Source organism: Malaclemys terrapin, chromosome 9, assembly GCF_027887155.1.
Source record: "Malaclemys terrapin pileata isolate rMalTer1 chromosome 9, rMalTer1.hap1, whole genome shotgun sequence".
Classification (NCBI taxonomy): Eukaryota; Metazoa; Chordata; order Testudines; family Emydidae; genus Malaclemys; species Malaclemys terrapin.
In genome coordinates, this window is record NC_071513.1 from 44,363,224 (window position 1) to 44,384,190 (window position 20,967).

General features: G+C 54.7%; 1 protein-coding gene across 1 annotated transcript in view; it reads right to left on the minus strand.

The window, feature by feature from the left end:
- The window catches only part of NHSL2 (NHS like 2), a 167,252-nt gene that overhangs the window by 117,122 nt on the left and 29,163 nt on the right, over window positions 1-20,967 (minus strand). The gene's annotated exons all lie outside the window — the stretch shown is intronic.

A 20,967-nucleotide genomic window follows, 5' to 3' on the forward strand; every position in this document is an offset into this window, starting at 1 on the left:
AGTCAAGCCGCGTCTGCCTCGATGGCGCACAAGCTGGGCTTCCTCCAGCACTGCAGGGGCCTCCCAGCATGGTGTGGTCCTGGTTCAGCCCTGGGCCTGCAGAGCCTGCATGAGTACACGCTGTCACTGAGCCTGGCCCTGCAGCTCAGGGGCTGTTGGATGAGTGTGACAGCTGGACATGGCAGGTCACACCCACCGACTGAGGCATATTGTGCTGCCAGAGGGGATAATGCTGGGCCACCACCATTGTCCACCCTCTCCTCACAACTCCCCACCTGGGCAGCCAGCTGGACCCTGTCCGTGCCTCAGTACCCTCCCGTCTGCCACCCTGCAGCCTGCACGTGGGGTGCCCAAAGCAGTGGTGCAGGCCCTGCAGCCAGCAGTGCACAGGAGAGAGCTGCCAGCTGAGCTCGCTTGATTAGCTCCTCGCATCCATGGGGGATGCTGCAAATCTGCTGTCATGTGCTTCACCCAGCACACTATGACCCTGCAGGGGTTTGGTGCCACTGTAGTGCCAGGACTCTGGCACTGCCCAGAGGGGGAGCAATGGAGGGAGAGCAACTGGCAAGGAGAGGGGCAGGACAAGTGAGAAAACACTGCAGGTAAAACCAGCCAGGAGACAACACCCTGACATCATCCAGCATGGGCCTTCTTCAGAGGAGACCTACAGCCAAGGCCGTGGCCACTAATGATACCATGGCGCTGTCTTTGGGAATGGGGATGTTAGCTCCAACATCTGGCCAGATTCAGATTCAGGCCCTGACAGTCCCCTGCACTCCCAGTCTGGACCTGCCGCAGATCAAAGAGCAAGGTGGCACTTCCTGGGGCCCCCAGGGCTGTGGGGCACCACGCCAGCACCTGCCCTTGTCTGTGCCTGCTAGGGGGGTCATCTCCCTGACACCACCAGCCTTTGGCACAAGTGCTGCCTGCTGTGCCTCACCGGCCTCACTCTCTGCACAAGTAGCGATAGGCACACGCCAGCCTCCAGCATCCCCCTGGAGTGCCCAGCCCCTGGCCCACTGGGCACACACAGAACTCACCAATTTTCTACTCCTTTGGGTACAGTACACCCCAGTATCCCCACTCCCCTTAGCACACAACACTTAGACACACCACTAGGAAAACAAGCCTGAGGTTGTTATCAAAGAGCAAATGAGAGTAAGTGAGAATGTTGGAAACAAACGGTCACATATAAAAAAAATCATAACATGTTTTCTTTCTACAGCATAAACTTAACTCGTGTCCCCCATGCCTGCTCAGTGTGGCGCTCTTTCCCCTTCTAGTGGCAGCTTGACCAGATAATGATTGATGAGCCTGTTAACAGCTTTAGCTAAGAGAGATGTGTCTTGTAGCTCATGCAGTAGCAGTTCAGGCATTAAGCGCCAAAGGTACCAGGTTTGATCCTGTCTACCACCACCACCTGGGGGCTGTCAGCATTACACAGGGGGAGTGTTTCTTTCTTTTCTCCACTTAGACTTTGTGCTTGCGGGAGGGGAAATATTGCCTCTCAGAGGTGCCCAAGGGTGGGTGGGGGCTCGAGCCGGTTTTGTGTTGTATTGTTGAAAAGGAACCCCTAGATACTGAACCTGGCCCTTGTCACTGCCGACTGCACCTGGCAGAAGGGCTATACTCACAAGACTCTCCCCTGTCTCCTACAGGATAAAGAACAGGAGTACTTGTGGCACCTTAGAGACTAACAAATTTATTAGAGCATAAGCTTTCATGGACTACAGCCCACTTCTTCGGATGCATATAGAATGGAACATATATTGAGGAGATATATATACACACATACAGAGAGCATGAACAGGTGGGAGTTGTCTTACCAACTCTGAGAGGCCAATTAAGTAAGAGAAAAAAACTTTTGAAGTGATAATCAAGCTAGCCCAGTACAGACAGGTTGATAAGAAGTGTGAGGATACTTACAAGGGGAGATAGATTCAATGTTTGTAATGGCTCAGCCATTCCCAGTCCTTATTCAATCCGGAGTTGATTGTGTCTAGTTTGCATATCAATTCCAGCTCAGCAGTCTCTCGTTAGAGTCTGTTTTTGAAGTTTTTCTGTTGTAATATAGCCACCCGCAGGTCTGTCACTGAATGACCAGACAGGTTAAAGTGTTCTCCCACTGGTTTTTGAGTATTATGATTCCTGATGTCAGATTTGTGTCCATTAATTCTTTTGCCTAGAGACTGTCCAGTTTGGCCAATGTACATGGCAGAGGGGCATTGCTGGCACATGATGGCATATATCACATTGGTAGATGTGCAGGTGAACGAGCCCCTGATGGTATGGCTGATGTGATTAGGTCCTATGATGATGTCATTTGAATAGATATGTGGACAGAGTTGGCATCGGGGTTTGTTACAAGGATAGGTTCCTAGGTTAGTGGTTTTGTTCAGTGATGTGTGGTTGCTGGTGAGTATTTGCTTTAGGTTGGGGGGTTGTCTGTAAGCGAGGACAGGTCTGTCTCCCAAGATCTGTGAGAGTAAAGGATCATCTTTCAGGATAGGTTGTAGATCTCTGATGATGCGCTGAGAGGTTTTAGTTGGGGGCTGAAGGTGACAGCTAGTGGTGTTCTGTTATTTTCTTTGTTGGGCCTGTCTTGTAGGAGGTGACTTCTGGGTACTCGTCTGGCTCTGTCAATCTGTTTTTTCACTTCAGCAGGTGGGTATTGTAGTTTTAAGAATGCTTGATAGAGATCTTGTAGGTGCTTGTCTCTATCTGAGGGATTGGAGCAAATGCGGTTATATCTATATTACAACAGAAAAACTTCAAAAACAGACTCCAATGAGAGACTGCTGAGCTGGAATTGATATGCAAACTAGACACAATCAACTCCGGATTGAATAAGGACTGGGAATGGCTGAGCCATTACAAACATTGAATCTATCTCCCCTTGTAAGTATCCTCACACTTCTTATCAACCTCTCTGTACTGGGCTAGCTTGATTATCACTTCAAAAGTTTTTTTCTCTTACTTAATTGGCCTCTCAGAGTTGGTAAGACAACTCCCACCTGTTCATGCTCTCTGTATGTGTGTATATATATCTCCTCAATATATGTTCCATTCTATATGCATCCGAAGAAGTGGGCTGTAGTCCATGAAAGCTTATGCTCTAATAAATTTGTTAGTCTCTAAGGTGCCACAAGTACTCCTGTTCTTTTTGCGGATACAGACTAACACGGCTGCTACTCTGAAACCTGTCCTACAGGATACTTCACCCAAGTCTTTTTCCCAGCATTTTCCAGCCAGGAAGGTTGAGATCCCCCTTTCGTAAGATCAAGCCCGCTGGTGGCTTGCCTTCACAGACTGAAGGATACCTGGGGTTTCATATGCACCCTAGATAGACCAGACCAGACCAGACCACTGAGCTTCACCTGAAAATTAGCTTCTTCCTCCACTACCTCCTGCTGGTCATCTGTGCCTGTTCATTTCCTTCTGAAGTCACTTCAAGCTCTTCATTAGCATGTAACTCAGCATGCTAATAGACTGCCCCAATACACAAAGGTCCACAGGGAGAAAGGTGTCTCCCATTTCCTGTCTGGAGAGGTTTCTCTCAAAGCATGCTGCCTTCGAGTGCTCTGCCTTTAACTACAAGGCCTAGAGAACATAATGTCCAGCATATATACAGAACCCCTCATGTATTCACATACAGACGTCTCACAATGTTTATGATGACCAGTGTTACACAAGCTTTCAGCAGAGACCTTGCACGTCCCTTCTGGTGAACTCAAGCAGGGCTTTGGAGCTGTGCTCCGGCTCTGCTCCTGCTCCAGGCAAAAACCTGCAGCTCCGCTGCTCCAGAGCTGCTCCGCGCTCCAGCTCCGGGCTCCGCTCCAAAGTCCTGAACTCAAGGGTATCCCTGTATCCCCCTGTGCCCTCTCCCAGTTGGCACCAAGAGGTCCTTGCGTCCCAAGCAGCAGTTACCAACACAGAGGTGGGAGCATTTTGGTGGGGGATGTTGTTGGCAGCCCTTGTGATGAAAGGTGCTCGCCATAAGTGTTATTGGGAGGAAATGAAGACATGGAGCGCATCCCCAAGAAGGTGCAGCTCACTCACCTCAGCCCAAAGGGAATTGTAACACCGAAGTCCTGGCACAACTGGAGACCCCCTGGAATGTCCCGTTTGGCCACACTGAAATGCCCACGTCTCCTGTGCCTACTAAATGCATCATTGAGGAGATGCTGCAGGCCATCAGTGCCTGTGCTAATGCCTCTAGGCCTCCAGCCTGAGCAACCACCTTGTGCGACTTCACCCTTACTACCAATCCCGGGGGAAGCTGGGTGTATATGGGAAGACTCCAACTCAGGCCAGAGCTGGCTGTTGTGTGCTGCCATGGTAGATCAGTATCTGACTGATTTTCTTTCAACACGTTATATCTGGATCATGTCCAGCCTTCTCTGAGCTGCAGACAGGTGCGGCCCTCCCTGCCTAGCAGAGATGCACACCGCCCAGCCTCTCAGAGCAACACAGCCTGGGAACAAACAAGTTCAGATCCAAGGGCTGTGGCAGTCTGCCCGTGCCAGTACTGAGCCTGCCATTCATGGCCAGGAGAAGGCAACTGACGGGACCTTTGGCCTCCTTAAAGGCCACTGGACACAGCAGGTCCATGTAGACCCTCTTGTGACTTGGTGTCCCAGGTACATCCTCGGAATGGACATGCCATGCAGTCATAGAGTGAGGGCAAAGCCTGGGATACATCTTTTCAAATCCCAGCTCCTGGTTTAGAAGGAAAGTTCAGGGTCAGGAGGTTCCTATCAGCATGGAGCTGCCAACTCCTGTTGGAGGACAGGGCAGCAGCACAGGGGATGCCTGGAGATCTGAGAGCATAGTTCAAAGTTCAACCAGCCCTGGGGAAGGTCCTTGCAGGCACTCAATAACTTAGTGCTTCTGAAACCTGGTGGGAGGATTCCCCTGACTGGAGTGTTAAAATCAATGGTTACAACCTATTTAGGAAGGATCGAAGACAAAAGGGAACGGGGAGGGGTACTCTGTGTCAAAAATGGCATTACCTGTTTCTGAGTGTCTGACAACTCAGAAGAAAAGGATCCTGAATGCTTATGGGTCAATGTCCTACTAGAGAAAGCACAAGACTGGGTATTGGTTGGCGTCTGCTACAGACCAAATCACACTAAGGAACCGGCTTCACATTCATTTAGTCATAAAACAGAGAAAACATAAATCCTCACTGATGGAGTTTGCAGATTACATAAAAATCAGGGGTTTGATAGATAACGAAGAGGACAGGTCGCTGATAGAGAGCGATGTAGCTTGCTTGGAAAACTGACAAGTTTCAGAGTAACAGCCGTGTTAGTCTGTATCCGCAAAAAGAAGAACAGGAGTACTTGTGGCACCTTAGAGACTAACAAATTTATTAGAGCATAAGCTTTCGTGGACTACAGCCCACTTCTTCGGATGCATCCGAAGAAGTGGGCTGTAGTCCACGAAAGCTTATGCTCTAATAAATTTATTAGTCTCTAAGGTGCCACAAGTACTCCTGTTCTTCTTTTTTTGGAAAACTGAGTGGAAGCAACAATATGTGTTTAAATACAGCTAAATGTAAATGTGTACCTCTGGGAACAAAGAATTTCGACCATACTTATAGAGTGGGGTACTCTATCCTGGGAAGCCAGGATTGAAAAAGATTTTGGGGAGGGTGGGGGTAGGAGTGGATAATCAGCTGCACATGAGCTCCCAGAGAGATGCTGTGGCCAAAAGAGCGAATGCGATCCTGGGATGCATAAACAGGGGAATCTCAAGTAGGAGCAGAGAGGTTATTTTACCTCTGTCTTTGGCACTGATGCAACCACTGCTGGAATCCCGTGTCCAGTTCTGGGGCCCACAATTCAAGAAGGATGGTGATAAATTGGCGAGGGGTCAGCCAAGAGCCACAAGAACAACTACAGAATTAGGCTTTACAGTGATAGACTCAAGGAGCTCAATCTATTTCGCATAACAAAGAGAAGGTTAAGGGGAGACGTGATCAGAGTCTGTAAGTACCTACATGGGGAACAAATATTTAATAATGGGCTCTTCAGTCTAGCAGAGAAAGGTTTAACTTGATCCAATGGCTGGAAGTTGAAGCTAGATAAATTCAGACTGTAAAAAAGGCATAAATGTGATCACAGTGCTCCCTTCTGGCCTGGAATCTATGAGTCAGGCCAGCTGTTCCTCTGACACTATTAGCTGTGTATACTGCACCCTCTAGTGGCCTCCCTTCCCCACAGCAGTGTCAGGCACTGTTGGCTGGCCCAGGACCAGCTCTGTGTATTGGCACTAGCAGCAGCAAGGAAGTGCACGCTGGGGCAGTGTGTAGAGTTGCTGGGCACTCACACACAGGGTGCGTCCTGGACTGTGCATTAGTGTAAGGTCATTCACCTCCCCAGACTGGGCTGCCTACTGTCGCTGGTCTAGGTGTGTGGCGTACAAGAGAAAGTGCAGAGGGGCACAGAGGATCGGGCTTAGCACCTAGTCTTTTCTCACAAAGACTTTACCCAAGTGGGACTCCAGAGCAGTGACTCCTAATTTACACTAGTGTCACTAAGAGGGGATCAGGCTGGTGGGAAGGCCGGGAGTGGCAGGGCGAACATTGGCCAGGCAGACAAAGGGATAGATAATAAGACAGAAAATATCAATGCCACTATATAAACCCATGTTACGCCCACATTTTGAATACTGCATGCAGTTCTGGTCACGCCATCTCAAAAAAGGTATGTTAGAATTGGAAAAGGTGCAGAGAAGGGCAACAAATATGATCTGGCATATGGAACAGCTTCCATAGGAGGAGAGATTAAAGAGACTCTGACTGTTCAGCTTAGAAAAGAGATTATTAAGAAGGTTATGACAGAGGTCTATAAAATCATTACTGGTGTGGAGAAAACGAATAAGAAAGTGTTATTTCCCCCTTCACATAACACAGGAACCAAGGCTCACCCAAGGAAATTTACAGGCAGCAGGTTTCAAACAAACAAAAGGAAGTATTTCTTCACACGATGCACAGTCAACCTGTGGAACTTGTTGGCAGGGATGTTGTGAGGGCCAAAAGTATAACTGGGTTGAAAAAAGAATTAGTAAGTCCATGGAGGATATATTTATCAATGGCTATTAGCCAGGATGGTCAGGGATGCAACCTCATGTTCTGGGTGTCCCTAAACCTCTGACTGCTAGAAGCTGGGGCAGGGGATGGATCATTCAATAATTGCCCTGTTCTGTTCACTCCCTCTGAAGTGCCTGGCATTGGCCACTGTCAGAAGGCAGGACACTGGGCTAGATGGACCATTCTCATGTTCTTAGACAGGAACTCCAGCAAGTGATCAGCTGGAGAGAACAGTAGTTTTGTTTCACCCTTGCTCATTGGCTCCCCTGGGTCTTCTCTCTAGAGCAGGCCTTTCCTCCCAGGAGACTGGTGCTTCTCCAGGAGATCAGGCAGCCTCTTATGCCCTGAGTTGCACCTATGGGGGTGAGGAGTCCCCCTGCCCAGATAAGCAGCACCAATCCCCGAGGCGAGGCCTGAGCTAATGGGAATACGTCCTGCCTTCCGTGCTAAGTAAGTCTAGCTCGCCCTCCCCCCACAAACCAAGCACTGTCAAGGTGTGTGCGTGCATCTAACAGCCCAGTTCCCCAAGCCAGTACTCTCCTGTGCCTGCCTCCCAGCCATCCATCATGCCCTCCATGCAAGACACAGGCAAGCGAATGCCAAGGAATGGAACTGTCCCCACAACAGAACAGCTGGTGCCAAAGAGCTGTACTTCAGATCCTCTCCTGTAGGTGGCAGCAGCTGATCACACTCCTGGCAGTGTGTCACTGGGTGCAATGGGGCCACACTGGACCGGGCCAGCTGCAGCCCTGGGGTCTGTCTCTGCCCGACCCGGAGTTCAGAGGGGTCGGACTGGGGCTCTGGGCTCGAGCTCACCACAGCAGGGCCGATTGGTGGTGGTCTGAAATAGAATCATAGAATATCAGGGTTGGAAGGGACCTCAGGAGATCATCTAGTCCAACCCCTTGCTCAAAGCAGGACCAATCCCCAACTAAATCATCCAACAGATTTTTGCCCCATATCCCTAAGTGGCCCCCTCAAGGATTGAACTCATAACCCTGGGTTTAGCAGGCCAATGCTCAAACCACTGAGCTATCCTCCCCCATCATGATCAGATACACCGAGCCTCCCTGGTGAAGTGCGGAGCAAAGCCCACAGCGGGACATGTGACCCATGCAATGTGCAGGCACAACACCCACTTCACAGCCAGCAAAGCTGGTCAGTGACAGAAATGGCTGCCCTTACGAGGGTCCTGCCAGGTTTCATTTCCCAGCCCAGGAGCAAGAACCCCAAGCACCCACTTTGGACACAAAAGTCCCCAATCCCTCACCGAGCAGCACTTCTACTTCAACGGGGCAGGAGACTCCCTTTTCCCACCTGAGCCAGGGACCACCCCTCACGCAGCATGGGACAGCTGCCAGCCAAATGACCCCACATCCCAGCAGGCAGGTGCCCATGTCACCAAACACGCAGCAGACACAGATTGGCATCTGACTGGCACTCACAGCAACAAGGGCAAGAAGGCTGGGCCCTCCCCCGGCCCACAGAGAGCTCCCCCAAGCCAGCCCTGGCAGCTTGCCCTGTTGCAGACCTGTGGGTGCAGCCCGGCACAATCAGTGACTGCTGGCAGCATGTGCAGGGCAGTCAGTGTGACGGGGGCACTTCACACATGTCACCACCACCCGGCTACTGACAGGGGTTTGAGTGTCCCCACATTGTGGGGGAGGGGGAGTGGTCACAGGGGGATGGAGCTGACATGGGGGTGGCTGGGGGAGGTTTTTCCTGGGATCTCAGGGACCCTCCCTGACTCTGCTGGGGCCAGACTCACCGCAGGGCTGGCGCTGAGGACAGCACTGGCACAGAAGGGACGTAGCTGACACCTTCACTCCTGTGGGCCTGCCGAGTGCGGCTCCTCTGGTCCGGTTCCCTGCACTGAACTGTCCCACTTTCAGACAGCCTCCCTGCAGTGCCACAGGCAAAGCCATCGCTGACTCTTCCCAGCACCACCAGCGAGCAGAGGTGCCAGCTGGGAGGTGCAATGCCGGTCTGAGCCCAGCGAGGAGCCAGGAGGACAGAGGAGACTGAGAGAAGCCTTCTCTGCAGAGTCTCTTGTACCCTTGGCCAGCGCTCGTGTGCTGACAGTGACACTTCAGGGAACTGAACTGGAAGCTGGCAGCTCTCCCTCAGGATTGTGATACAAAAGTGGGGACTCAGCTGCCCTGGACTCACTCTGCATGGACCTGTCTCCTGCAGAGGGATGCTCAGGCTGGGGGTATTTTCCAAGGTGGGGCTGGAGGGGCTGATACCCACCCTGCAGCCCTTAATGTGCTGGGTGGTGCCAGCTGGTATTGGACCCTGGGGGGAGCGTACCCAGTTTGCACAGCGCCCCAGCTGCCCACCTGCCTTGCCCTGGAGCCGGGGTTCCTGCACGGAGAGCTGCAGCCCAGCTGGGAGCTAAGCTGTCCCAGCCCTGGCATCAGGTGCCTGCTGTGGAGAGGCAGTCGGGGGCAGGCTCAGATTAACCCCTTCCCAGCCAGACCCTGTCCAGGGCTCACAGGGAGCCTCTGTTTACTGACTGTTCAAGGAGACAGCAGCTTCTCTTGGGATGGCGCCAGGCGAGTTACTATGGAGCTGCAAGACACCCTAATGCTACTGCATGGGCCTTCCTACTCCCACATCTCTGGCTAAGGGGCAAGGTACCAGGGGGAAGGAGGAGGGCAGCGGCAGCAGGACCGGTGACAAACCCCCAGTGAGGACTCAGCTGAGCACTGAATATTCTCCTGGCCCTCTGCCCTGGCCCCAAGAGCTCAGCCTTGCCTGGGGAGGGGTGAGGAACATCTGGCAAACAAACCCTCCCCACGCCATCGGCCTGATTCAATTGCATGGCAGATATTCACTAGCACAGGCAGGCAGATTTCACACACCGGGAGCTGCCAGCTCCCTCCCTCCCTGCCTTTGCACTGGGGCTCTAATCACAAGCATCTGCCTGTACCCCTGCAGCAGCCTTGGTCCCAGCACTGCGCAGCCAAGAGCGGGGAACTAGACACTCTGTTGCACATGGCCTGGGAAGGCTCCAAGCCACGTTACAATAAACGCCGGCTGCATATCAGCAGCACAGCAAGCCCAGCTCCAACCCATCTCACGCCACTTGCTCCAGGCCACGGACAGACCCAGCCCAGCCAGATATTTCAATAGACCTCAGTAACATGTAACATTGCCCAGGCAAAGAGGAAGTCTAAAGCCCACGGGCTGCCCCTCCCAAGCTTCCCCTGCTGGACCCACAACGTGCTCGCCTGAGCTGTGCCTCGTGCATATTGTCCAACCCTCAGGCTGATGGTGCGCACAGCGCAATGCACACCTGCGGTGCTGTACACACGATGCCTGCCATGCCCATCAGGCAGTGCTGGGATTGGGCTGGCCGTGCATGTGTCACTGTCACACGTGCCTTTGCACAACCGACTGGACCTAATGTATGAGGCAGCTGCTCCTCAGCCACATCCACAAAGGTGCTGGTGTAAGCGGGCACAGGTCTATGGGGCTGGGCTGATTTACATCAGCAGGAGGCTTGGCCCCAGGAGTGTGAGTTAACCATCCGGGTCTCTCCGTATGGGCTGGGGATATGTGATCAGGGCTGGGTCCAGCTGCCAGCCCTAGGGTGGGGGAACACAAGTTCTTCCTCTGACCTCCCTCAGGGAACAAAGCAGTGGGCTGTGCCACCCCAGTTCAGACCTGGGAGCCACCACACAGCACGGCAGCACGCACACACATTGCATCAGACACTGGCTCATTGAGTCTAGAATCCTGGTTCCATTGGAGGGAAGGGGTAACTGCCTCAGTAAAGTATCAGAGGGGTAGCCGTGTTAGTCTGAATCTGTAAAAAGCAACAGAGGGTCCTGTGGCACCTTTAAGACTAACAGAAGTATTGGGAGCATAAGCTTTCATGGGTAAGAACCTCACTTCTTGCATCTGAAGAAGTGAGGTTTTTACCCATGAAAGCTTATGCTCCCAATACTTCTGTTAGTCTTAAAGGTACCACAGGACCCTCTGTTGCCTCAGTAAAGACTCCTTCCTGATCCCTGCTGCAATCACCCTGCTGTTCTGAAGCATGAGATTTGTTCAGCTACCAAAGCCATGACTAACCACACCATTATCCAGTCCCTTTTCAAAGCCAGCTGAGAGGAAATAGTCTCGCTCCAGTGGAGTCCTTTGACTTGATCCCCCCTGCAGCAGTGAGTTCCATAGCTCTGACTACTACCCCCACTTAAAACAGCACTTCCTTTGATCTGGTCTAAGTGTCCCCACCATTCATTTCATCCTGTGGTCTCTTGTTCTCATGGGCAGGGGATGACAGGGAGGAGACGCTGAGCAGCGCTTGTTCTGCCAACTCATAACACTGAACACCCCTTGAGCTCCCCTGCATTGCCAAGCAACCTTGAATTCTCCATGTCTCCTCCTGAGTGCCAAATAACTGTGGCTCGGAGGCCGGACCAACCCTCTGGCCCTTCTCAGTCTCAGCAATCCCGCATATTTCTTAAGCTGAGGTGCCCCACAACAGACACAATGCTGGGGCAATCCATGGTTTGCTATCTAGGCATGGTATCGAGTAATGGGCATTATCCATGCCCCCGGCCCAAATAGCCCAGCCCTTGGGGACGGTCTCTCAGATCTCCAGGGCGCTCCCTGAGATCTGAGTACTGCAGGATAGTATGGTGAGCCGCTGACACATGGAGTGACACCAGCGCAACAGGACCTGGCTCCGTGAGTCCCTTCGAAATGCACTAAACCAACCCAACTGGTTGTCCCCGGTGCCTGTCCATCAGGCTCAGCCCCACATGTTCAGTCTGATCCCTCTCCCACTCGGTGCACTGCCCTTGGACCGCCCCATGATGCACGGTCCCTCCTGTTGCCAGGCTGGGGGAGAGGCAGTGCTGGCTCCCGGCCACTAGCAAGGAGAAGCTGACTCACTCTCAGCACTTTGCAATCCTTGGAAGGAGATACTAACTTCCTGCCCAGAGAGGGAGGGTCCATCCAGCCCCAAATAGGAAACACTCCAAACTCAGCTTCCCCGGGGACCCAGCTAGGTGGGAGCCTGGGGTGCAGCCATGGGGCAGGTGCCTACTTGCTACACACAGCTCCTCAGTCCCATGGCACCAGCCTTGGGCCATGGCATCTGCCTGCAGATGCTGCCCTTTCTACAGCCCCAGGGCAGCATATTCTCAAGAACAACATCACCTGCCCTTTCCCTCGCACCTGTCACCCCACAGGACCCCAAAGGACTTCTGGAGGGACTGGGATCACGCCATGCACCACTGAAATGCAGCTGCCTCTGGGGCACCACATGGCAGCTGTTCAGCAGCACACAATAACACAGCACCAGTTTGAGACTGTACCCAGCTGATGCTGCAGCAGACTTCAGGGGGACAGAACATAATAACCAGCGCTGGGGTTTGCCGAGGACAAACAGCCCCAGCTCTTGTGCAAATGCCCCGGGATCTTTAATGATCATGGGCAGACAGGCCCTTGATTCCACCTCTTACCTCATGCCCGGCATCTCCTGCAGCACAGCACCCCAAGCACCAGGGTGGGGCAGCACCAACGTGGAGAAATGCCCCCTGTTGGACACCCATCCCACTGCCTGCCCTTAGGCATGAACTAGGCCCAAACCCCACCTAGCTGGTGAGATCTGACCCCGCCAGCATGAAGTGAGAGCTGCGATGCGTTAGGGGCACCTGGCTTCACCCAAAGCAACCTCGCCCCATCCGCCTGCCTGCAAGGAAGAGCTGCCACTGCCCTGCGTGGTTCCTGTCCCAGCTCCAGTCCCAGTCATAGCAGGGTCCGTGGGAGCCACCCCACTGCAGCTGCTCCCAATGGCTGCAGGTGCAGCTGAGCTGAGGTAGGAGCTCCCCCCAGCACAAGACTGCCTGGCCCCTCCTGCAGGGTGGCCTTTGTCACTGAAAACGAGTGCCAGGGAAATACAGGGAGAATGGGAAGAACCCAGGGGCTGGGCTGGGGAAGGGGGCCAGGGCTGTCCAGAGAGCCCGAGGGAGAGTGTGCGCAGCATTGTGTCCGAGACACAGGTGGCCAATCAGTACCTGCCCCCCTTTGTGTGCCCCCAGCCTCTCCCCCAGACTGCAGTGTGCACAGGAGCAAGGGGAGCCATCAAGGTGAAAGGGGAACAAAGCTTGCACACACACAACACCCAGCACCCAGTACACAACTCCGTACACCCCCAGCAAAGAACTCCTCCACTCTGCACCTCTGTGCACACAACCCTCCGGTACACATATACACACACACACATTGCTGCTTCCACTCCCTTACGCACACAGAGCTACAGAAACGCGGGACCGGGAGGCTCCTTGACAAGTCCCCAAGTCCAGCCCCCTGCATCAAGAAAGGACATAGTGACCCTACCTAGCACCACACAGATATCTGTACATGAGGGACACAGAACAGGGGCTGCCACAACTCTCCCCTCCCAGACTTCAATGCTGGGAGAATCTCCCCTGTCCTGCTCCACGAACACAGGGTGTGTGCGTGTGTGTTCACATGTGTGTTCATGCATGTGCGGAATCTGCATTTAGTTCACAAATCAGGATGATGACTTTGGCACAGCTCCATTACACTCGTTGCGCCGGATGCCCCTGGCTGGGTGTCTTTTCCCCCTGAGCATGCTGAACGGACACATAGACTTCTGCACTTCCCCTGGCAGTCGGGTCTGATGCTCATTTGCAAAGACAACCGCAGGTCCAGGGAGGGGAGAAGAACTGTCCATCAGTGGCTATTACAGAAACCCTTTCTGCTTCCTGGGGTGGGAAATAACATGTGCCTGGGTCATTTGCTAACTTGTTACCATTTATGAATTAGGGAAACTTGGCCTTTGGGCTCCTGCCATCGCTGGTCATGTCCCAGCAGCATACACTCCTGCTGACCTGCTGCAGTGTTCTCTTGATTTGAAAATCCCCCTAGGGTGCCACCAGCAGTCTTGCTCTCCTGGTCCCAGGGCAGTCGGCACACTGCATATGCGTTCACCCAGGACCCTGCTAGCGCCGTGTAAAGCAATTCAGTAATTCAGTGTCTCATGGAGTTGTGAGACCGGCAACTGCGTTGCTGGGTTAACGGAGGGAGTTAGCTCATTCCCGCTAGTGGCTCCGTTCCACCTTCATTAGACTCCCACCCAGCCATGCTGCGGGTCGGGCCCCTGCTCGTGCAATCTCCTTATTGTTCAAGTTCCTCAGAGTTACCAGGCTGCTGTGGGGCTGCTCTGCTCACACTCACCAGAGTGCAGGGGACTCTCACCTGGCACCGCAAAGCAACGGGCCAGGTTTGTACCCACAACAGGCACTTGGGTTAAAGTCTCTTGGCAATGAACACATACACACAGAGAGATCTGCACACAAACACACACACACACATGCGCTTGCACACACACACACACACACCTGCCCCTGCACACACACACAATGACCCACACATGCACTTGCACACCCAGATCTACACACACACACACACACACACAGACCCGCACATGTGCTTGCACATACACAGAGATCTGCACACAAACACAATTACCTTTAGTCCAGGATCCACCTGAGCACACATGGCCAGTCTGCTCCCCTGATATATGCATCCCAGGCTGGCCAGGCAGCGAGCCTGGTAAATCTATGCAGACAGGTGTCCTCTCTATCACCCCATGTGCTGTGTCTTGGCTCGACCAGGTCTCCAGTGGCCAGGCTGCTCTGTCTGACAACCACCCATTCAGTCCCCCTGGAGCTGCTCCGGAGGAGGGGACCCAACCCCGACACACGCACATGCGAGAAGAAGAGCCAATTCTTCTGGAGCACATACTCGCTCCCATTCAGCGTGTTGCTGCTAGTGGAGCCTGCCAGCCAACTCCTGCTTAATCCCCACTTTGTGCTGCCAGCCAATGCCCTCTGTATGCACGCCCAAGCGGGCCTGCTGCCTGGCACAGGGCCAGTGGGCACACTGTGCTTGGTACTCTGTGGAGAAATGCCCCTTGCTTCAGGACACTGGTAAATAGAGTCAGGTCAGAGTCCTGAAGGTTTGAATTGAGTCATTATTAACTCTGCCCTCTGGGAGCAGGGTCCTGATGCAGCACAGCCCTTAGTTACACTCAGAGCCCCCACCACGGCAGTCTCTCTGGAGACATCCTCCTGCAGGAGGCCTGTGTCTGGTGCAATAGGTGGGCACATCGCTCCCTGGACCGCTGCCCCTGCAGCCAGTAGGGCTGCAGCTCATCCCTGGAGGGTGATTCAAGCCTCCTCTGGACTCGCTGGTATGGCTCCACATTTCCCCGGTGGAGCTGTGCTCGGAGCAGGGCCTGGTGCTTGGGGCTTTACAAGCATCACAAGAGGGGCCTGCCCCGGAGGGTCCTGTGGCAAAGGAGACGAGTGTCCGCTGGGCTGGGAGGTGTGGGGGAGGGCAGTGCAGGTCACAGCGGGCGAGTCAGTGAGACCGACAGTTTCACCAGATGCTGGAAGATGCTGTATCCTGGTGCCGCACAAACCGCGTCCAGGCTGTAGCGCCCCCGGGTGGGCTGGGCTGGCCCTAGACAGGAGAGTCTCTGGCTCACTTGCTGGCTCCCTCAGAGAGGCCAAGGCCAGGAGGGCCCATTGTGATCCTGCTGCCCCTGGAGCAGATCTTGCAGAAAAACAGCAGAGCTGGACAGAACCATTGACAGTGCTGGAGCATCGCCGGCGCTCCTGGGTATACTGTTCCCACGGCTAATTATGCCCCTGATCCCAGGGTCCAGCCTTGGCCCTGCCTGTCACTGGGGAGACAGGCACAGGCACAGGCAGCACGGCGAACTGGTGACTGCAGTGTCTGGTCTAGCATGGGGGGAGGCTACCCAGTGACAGGTCCCTGGTGAGCCTGGCACAATACCAAGCACTGCCAACCCGCTGTATCCTCAGTAGGTGTTCGGAGAGTGGAGGGGTCTTTGCTCACCTCTTCCCTTGGAACCACAAACATGGATGTCGCAGACTCACTGATCTCCTTTCCCTGGGCAGTGTGATGGCCAGGCCTCCCCTCCCCCCAGCCCCCCAACCACAGACCAGCCCAGCTCCCCTCCAGCCAGGTGCATTTGGAAGCCTGTGCCTGGCTGACAGCGCCATGGCCCTGACAATCAACCAGGCAAGCCCCACAAGTCTCCCTCCACTCCAGGAGCCAGGCATGGGGAGAGAGAGACACCCGGGGGAGAGACAGATCACCCAGCTGGAGCCCTGCCAGAAGCTGGATTGGAAGCAGCTTCTGGCAGGGCCCTTTGCCTCCCAGCACTGCCTGATCCACATGGTGTGTCTCTCTCTCACACACATAGGGAACAGCTATACCCACACACACAATCGCACCCAGAATACACACACACACTCTCTCCACATCCAGAATAGCTCTACACACACACATGGAATAGCTATACCCATGCACGCACCCGCATCTGGAATACACACACACACACCAACACACACCCCTCCGCATCCGGAATAGCTACACACACACATCTTCCTCCATATCCGGAATAGCTACATGCACGCACGCACGCACACACACAATAGCTATACCCATGCACACACCTGCATCTGTATTATACACACACATACACCCCCTCCCTGCATCCAGAATAGCTACACACGCGCACACACACACAGAATAGCTACACAGACAGACACAAACACACACCCCTCCGCATCTGGAATAGCTACACACACATCTGGAATACACACACACACACATGCACATCAGGAACAGCTACAGTTCTTTAAACTCACACCCTACCCTAACTCGGGTTCCCTTCGGAACGGAGACAAGCCCTCCATCGCTCTCCCCACATGTGATGATAATCCAGTGACCTGGGAAAGGGCTTTGTGCCAGGGAGCTGAGGGGAGGGTGGGCAGGGTGCAGCCATCCATCTGACGTGTGCACACATGGGCTGAGCCATTCCTTGCCCATGGCCTATAGCTCCCATGTGATTCCCACCTAGCCGGCCACCCTGCACCATCTGGTCGCTCAATGACACCCCAGCTACACCAGTGATCCCAGGCCAAGCAGAGACGTGCCCAGAAGGTCCCTCTGATCGATGTTTTGGGAGCGGGGGTTCTCATTCCCAGCCCCCCAAACCAGAGCCCCCGAGCCAAGCCCCTGCCCAGCACAGCCCGCAGAGGAAGCCTTTGTCTTGCAGAATTGCCAGAGCTCCCTAGAGAGTGCACTCCCAGGCCCGCTCTGCCTGCATGGGGCTCGGGATGCAAAGAACCTGCTTTAACCGTGTCTGTATGGAGGATGAGGCGGGTGGCAGAGGCTTGGCATGGTCTCCCCTCCTGGCTGCACTCACAGAACATTAGCTGTGAGCTCGCCTACTCTAAATCCTTGATTTTCCACATGCGGACGCAGCATGCTGCTCTCTGTCACTGTGGGTCACATCTGGGCACCTCCTGGGGGTGTGGGAAACAGAACCCCCCAACACACCCTTTCCAAGCCAGGGTTCTCCAACACCTGCCCTGCCTCTTCCATCGCTGCTGAACTCCCAGAGAGACCCCAGTGCAGCTGAAGAGACGCCCACTGAGATCCCTCGGCTCGGAGCTGCAGGAATGGGGCACAGATCCATTCAGCCCCCAGGTCAGTGAATGTGTAGCTCTGCTATCTCTCACCCATCAGGCCAGGGTCTCCTGTAGAACAGACCGGGTAGTGACAGGGCCCAGGGGCATGCTGGGAACTGTAGTACCAATCGGCTAGCACAAGAACTGCTGCATTCGTGGTCATCCCTGCCAACCCCAGGATTACATGCAGAACTGGCCAAACCCCAGGGGAGTTTCACCTGAGTAAGGATTGCACTGCATACACTCAGTGTGAGTGAAATGCAGCCACTTCTGGGGAGGAAGGCAGCAACAGCACACAGCACATGAAGGGGTTGGGGGAAGGCGGCTTTAGGAGTGAATTAGAGGGCTTTATTGCTACGTTATTTATTAGCTGCAGGAGAGCAAGGCAGGTCAGGAAGGGACAATGGGGGCAGGGATTAGCTGGTGGGGGAGAAAAGGGCATTTGTTCCTTTTAAAAAAAAGAGCTGAAACCATAGTCAAGAGCTAGTGTGAGGTGACAGGGTGGGTGTAATTGGTTCATCCTCTAAGCCCGCAGAGCACGATGGTACATGGCGGGCCCAACCCTCCCCCACCCTGAGGCCCAATCCTGCCCCACCAGGCACCCTGTGACACCATTCACACCTGTGCAGAGCAGGCGAGCAACACACCCACGGTGTGGGTGGAGGGCACTGGCTTGGCAGCATTTCACACCATCTTTGCAGAGGTGGCACTGACAACACTAGGCCCATGGGGGTGGGGGATCCGCTGCTGCAGTGCCCACCCTGCCAGCTGACCGCTTTGGCCATGGTGCATCCCTCCTCTGCTCCCTCTGGGCCCCCTTCCCCACCCACCAACCAATACCCCTGGGCACCCTGTGACGAACTGGGACTGTTCTTAATGTGGTCTTTGAATGCTGAGAGGGGAGTGTGACTAGGATGGTCTGCACTGGGGGATGGGAGACTGGCTGTGAGGGAGAATACCTGAGCATGTAACATGAGAACTCAGGAAGGGGTTAGAGGCCAGGTGACACCTTTGCCCTGGAAACTGAAGAAAGGGGAGAGAGAGTTTCAGGGCTGGCTGGGGGAATGGCTGGGAGGCAGACAGGACTCTGACCTCCCAAGGGGGCTGTGGTGCCCTGGGACCCCGAGATGCACCTAATTGGGGGGGGGTCCTGTTGTCTGTACCTGCAAGACCTGTCTTGGACTCTGTTCCTGTCATCTAAATAAACCTTCTGCTTTACTGGCTGGCTGAGAGTCATGGTGAATTGCAGGAAGCCGGGAGTGCAGGGCCTTGTGTCCCCCCACACTTCGTGACAACTGGTGGGAGAGGTGGGATCTACTGCACCCCGTGGACGGCGCTTCCTGCAGTAAGTGTCTGGGGAGCAGTAAAACGAAGGGGGATCGACGGGGACCAGGTGGGTTGAAGAGTCAGAGAGAGACTGTTTCAGGGGGCGATTAACCCCTGGGAATGTGTGACCAGAGAGAAGGACTTTTGCAGTAACAGGGTCCCACGGGGGATCGCAGCGAGCGGTCCCAGGGGCGGAGGAGTCTGCAGCTCAACCCTGGCAGAGAGGTGGTGACCTGAAAAAAGGCTGGCACACTAGGGGTCTCCCTGGAATGGTGGAAAGCGGAGAGCACAGGCTGGTGAGTGGCCAGCAGGAGGATGTATGCTAAACGCCTCAAGAGTGACCTGGTGGAGCTGTGCAGGCAGAGGGAGCTGCGCATTGGGAGGTCCACCAAAGAACAGCTAATTGCCCAGCTGGAGGAGAAGGATCGCTTGGATGAACAGCCTTGTCCCTGAGGGAAGCCGCCCGGCAGATGCAGCGGGGGCCCCGGGGCATGACATGGCTGGGAGGGGGCAGACTGCTGTCGAGGACATCCCGAGACCCTGCCTACCTATACCTAGGGGAGGGGTTGGGGAAAGCCCAGCGAATACCAAGGGCACCCTGACCCTGGCGGCCAGCAGGGGATCGTCCCGGCGGAGCTCCCCGTCCCTGGAACGGATGCGGCTGGAATATGAATGGGAGATGAGACGGGAAGAGCTTGAGTTAAGGAAGCAAGAACTGAAGCAGGAGCGGGAGGAGAAGGAGAAACGACGTCAACATGAGGAGAACCAGCGTCAGCATGAGCTGGAACTGGCCAGGCTGAGGAGCAGTGGGGCCCCAGCTGCGGTGAGTGAGGGGGGACCCAAGACTGCAAAGAGCTTTGATAAGTGCTTCCTGGCCCAGTGTAAGGAGGGGGAGGACATGGATACCTTCCTGACGGCCTTTGAGAATATCTGCGAGCTGCACCAGGTTGACCCTGCAGACAGGCTCCTCACTGGACTCCACAGCCAGGGAGGTGTACAGCCGACTGAAAGGGGCGGAGACAGGGGACTACGAACTGTTCAAAAAGGCCCTGCTCCGTGAATTTGGGCTGACTCCTGAGATGTACTGGAAAAGGTTCTGGAGTCAGCGTAAAACCCGTGAGGTCACATACCTACAACTGGCCAACCGGGCGCAGGGGTATGCCCGCAAGTGGACAGCTGGGGCCCAAACTAAAGAAGACCTGCTTGACCTATGTGTACTGGAGCACGTGTATGAGCAATGCCCATCTGACCTGAGGCGATGGTTGATGGACCAAAAACCAGAGAACCCGCAGCACCCAGGCCAGCTAGCCAACGAGTTTGTGAACCACCGGGTAGGGGATAACAGGGAGGACTCCCAAAGGAACAGTCCCACCACAACGCAGAGAGAGAGTCACCAGGGGACCTCCCAGCGGGGAAATACGGAGAACCCCCACCAAGGGGGAACATCCAGTGTCAGGTCCGTCCGACCCGCTCGAGGAGACCCACGGGACATGGGCTGCTATCACTGTGGCCAAAGAGGCCACATAAGGGCCCAGTGCCTCAGGCTCTGGGACAGACTGAGCGGACCCAACCCACAGAGGGTTGACTGGGTAGAGATCCAGCCGGGCGAGAAGCAGTGTTCCCAGGAAAGGGGGGCTGGCAGCATACCAGCTGCTAAGGAGGGAGGAAAGCTTCAGGCCAGCTCCTCTGGGGCGCTGGATGCTCCAAACTCTTGAGTTTTTGGTTTACAGGGTGGGCACGGGGATGTCCCTCCGGAGAGAGTACCTTGTTCCCCTGGAGGTGGACGGGAGGAAGGTCAATGGATACTGGGATACAGGCGCAGAGGTGACGCTGGCCCGGCCCAAGGTGGTGGCCCCAGATCGGGTGGTGCCCAACACCTACCTGACCCTGACGGGGGTGGGCGGGACTTGATTCAAGGTGCCCATGGCGAGGGTACACCTGAAGTGGGGGGCCAAGGAGGGCCTCAAGGATGTGGCGGTATACCCATATTTGCCC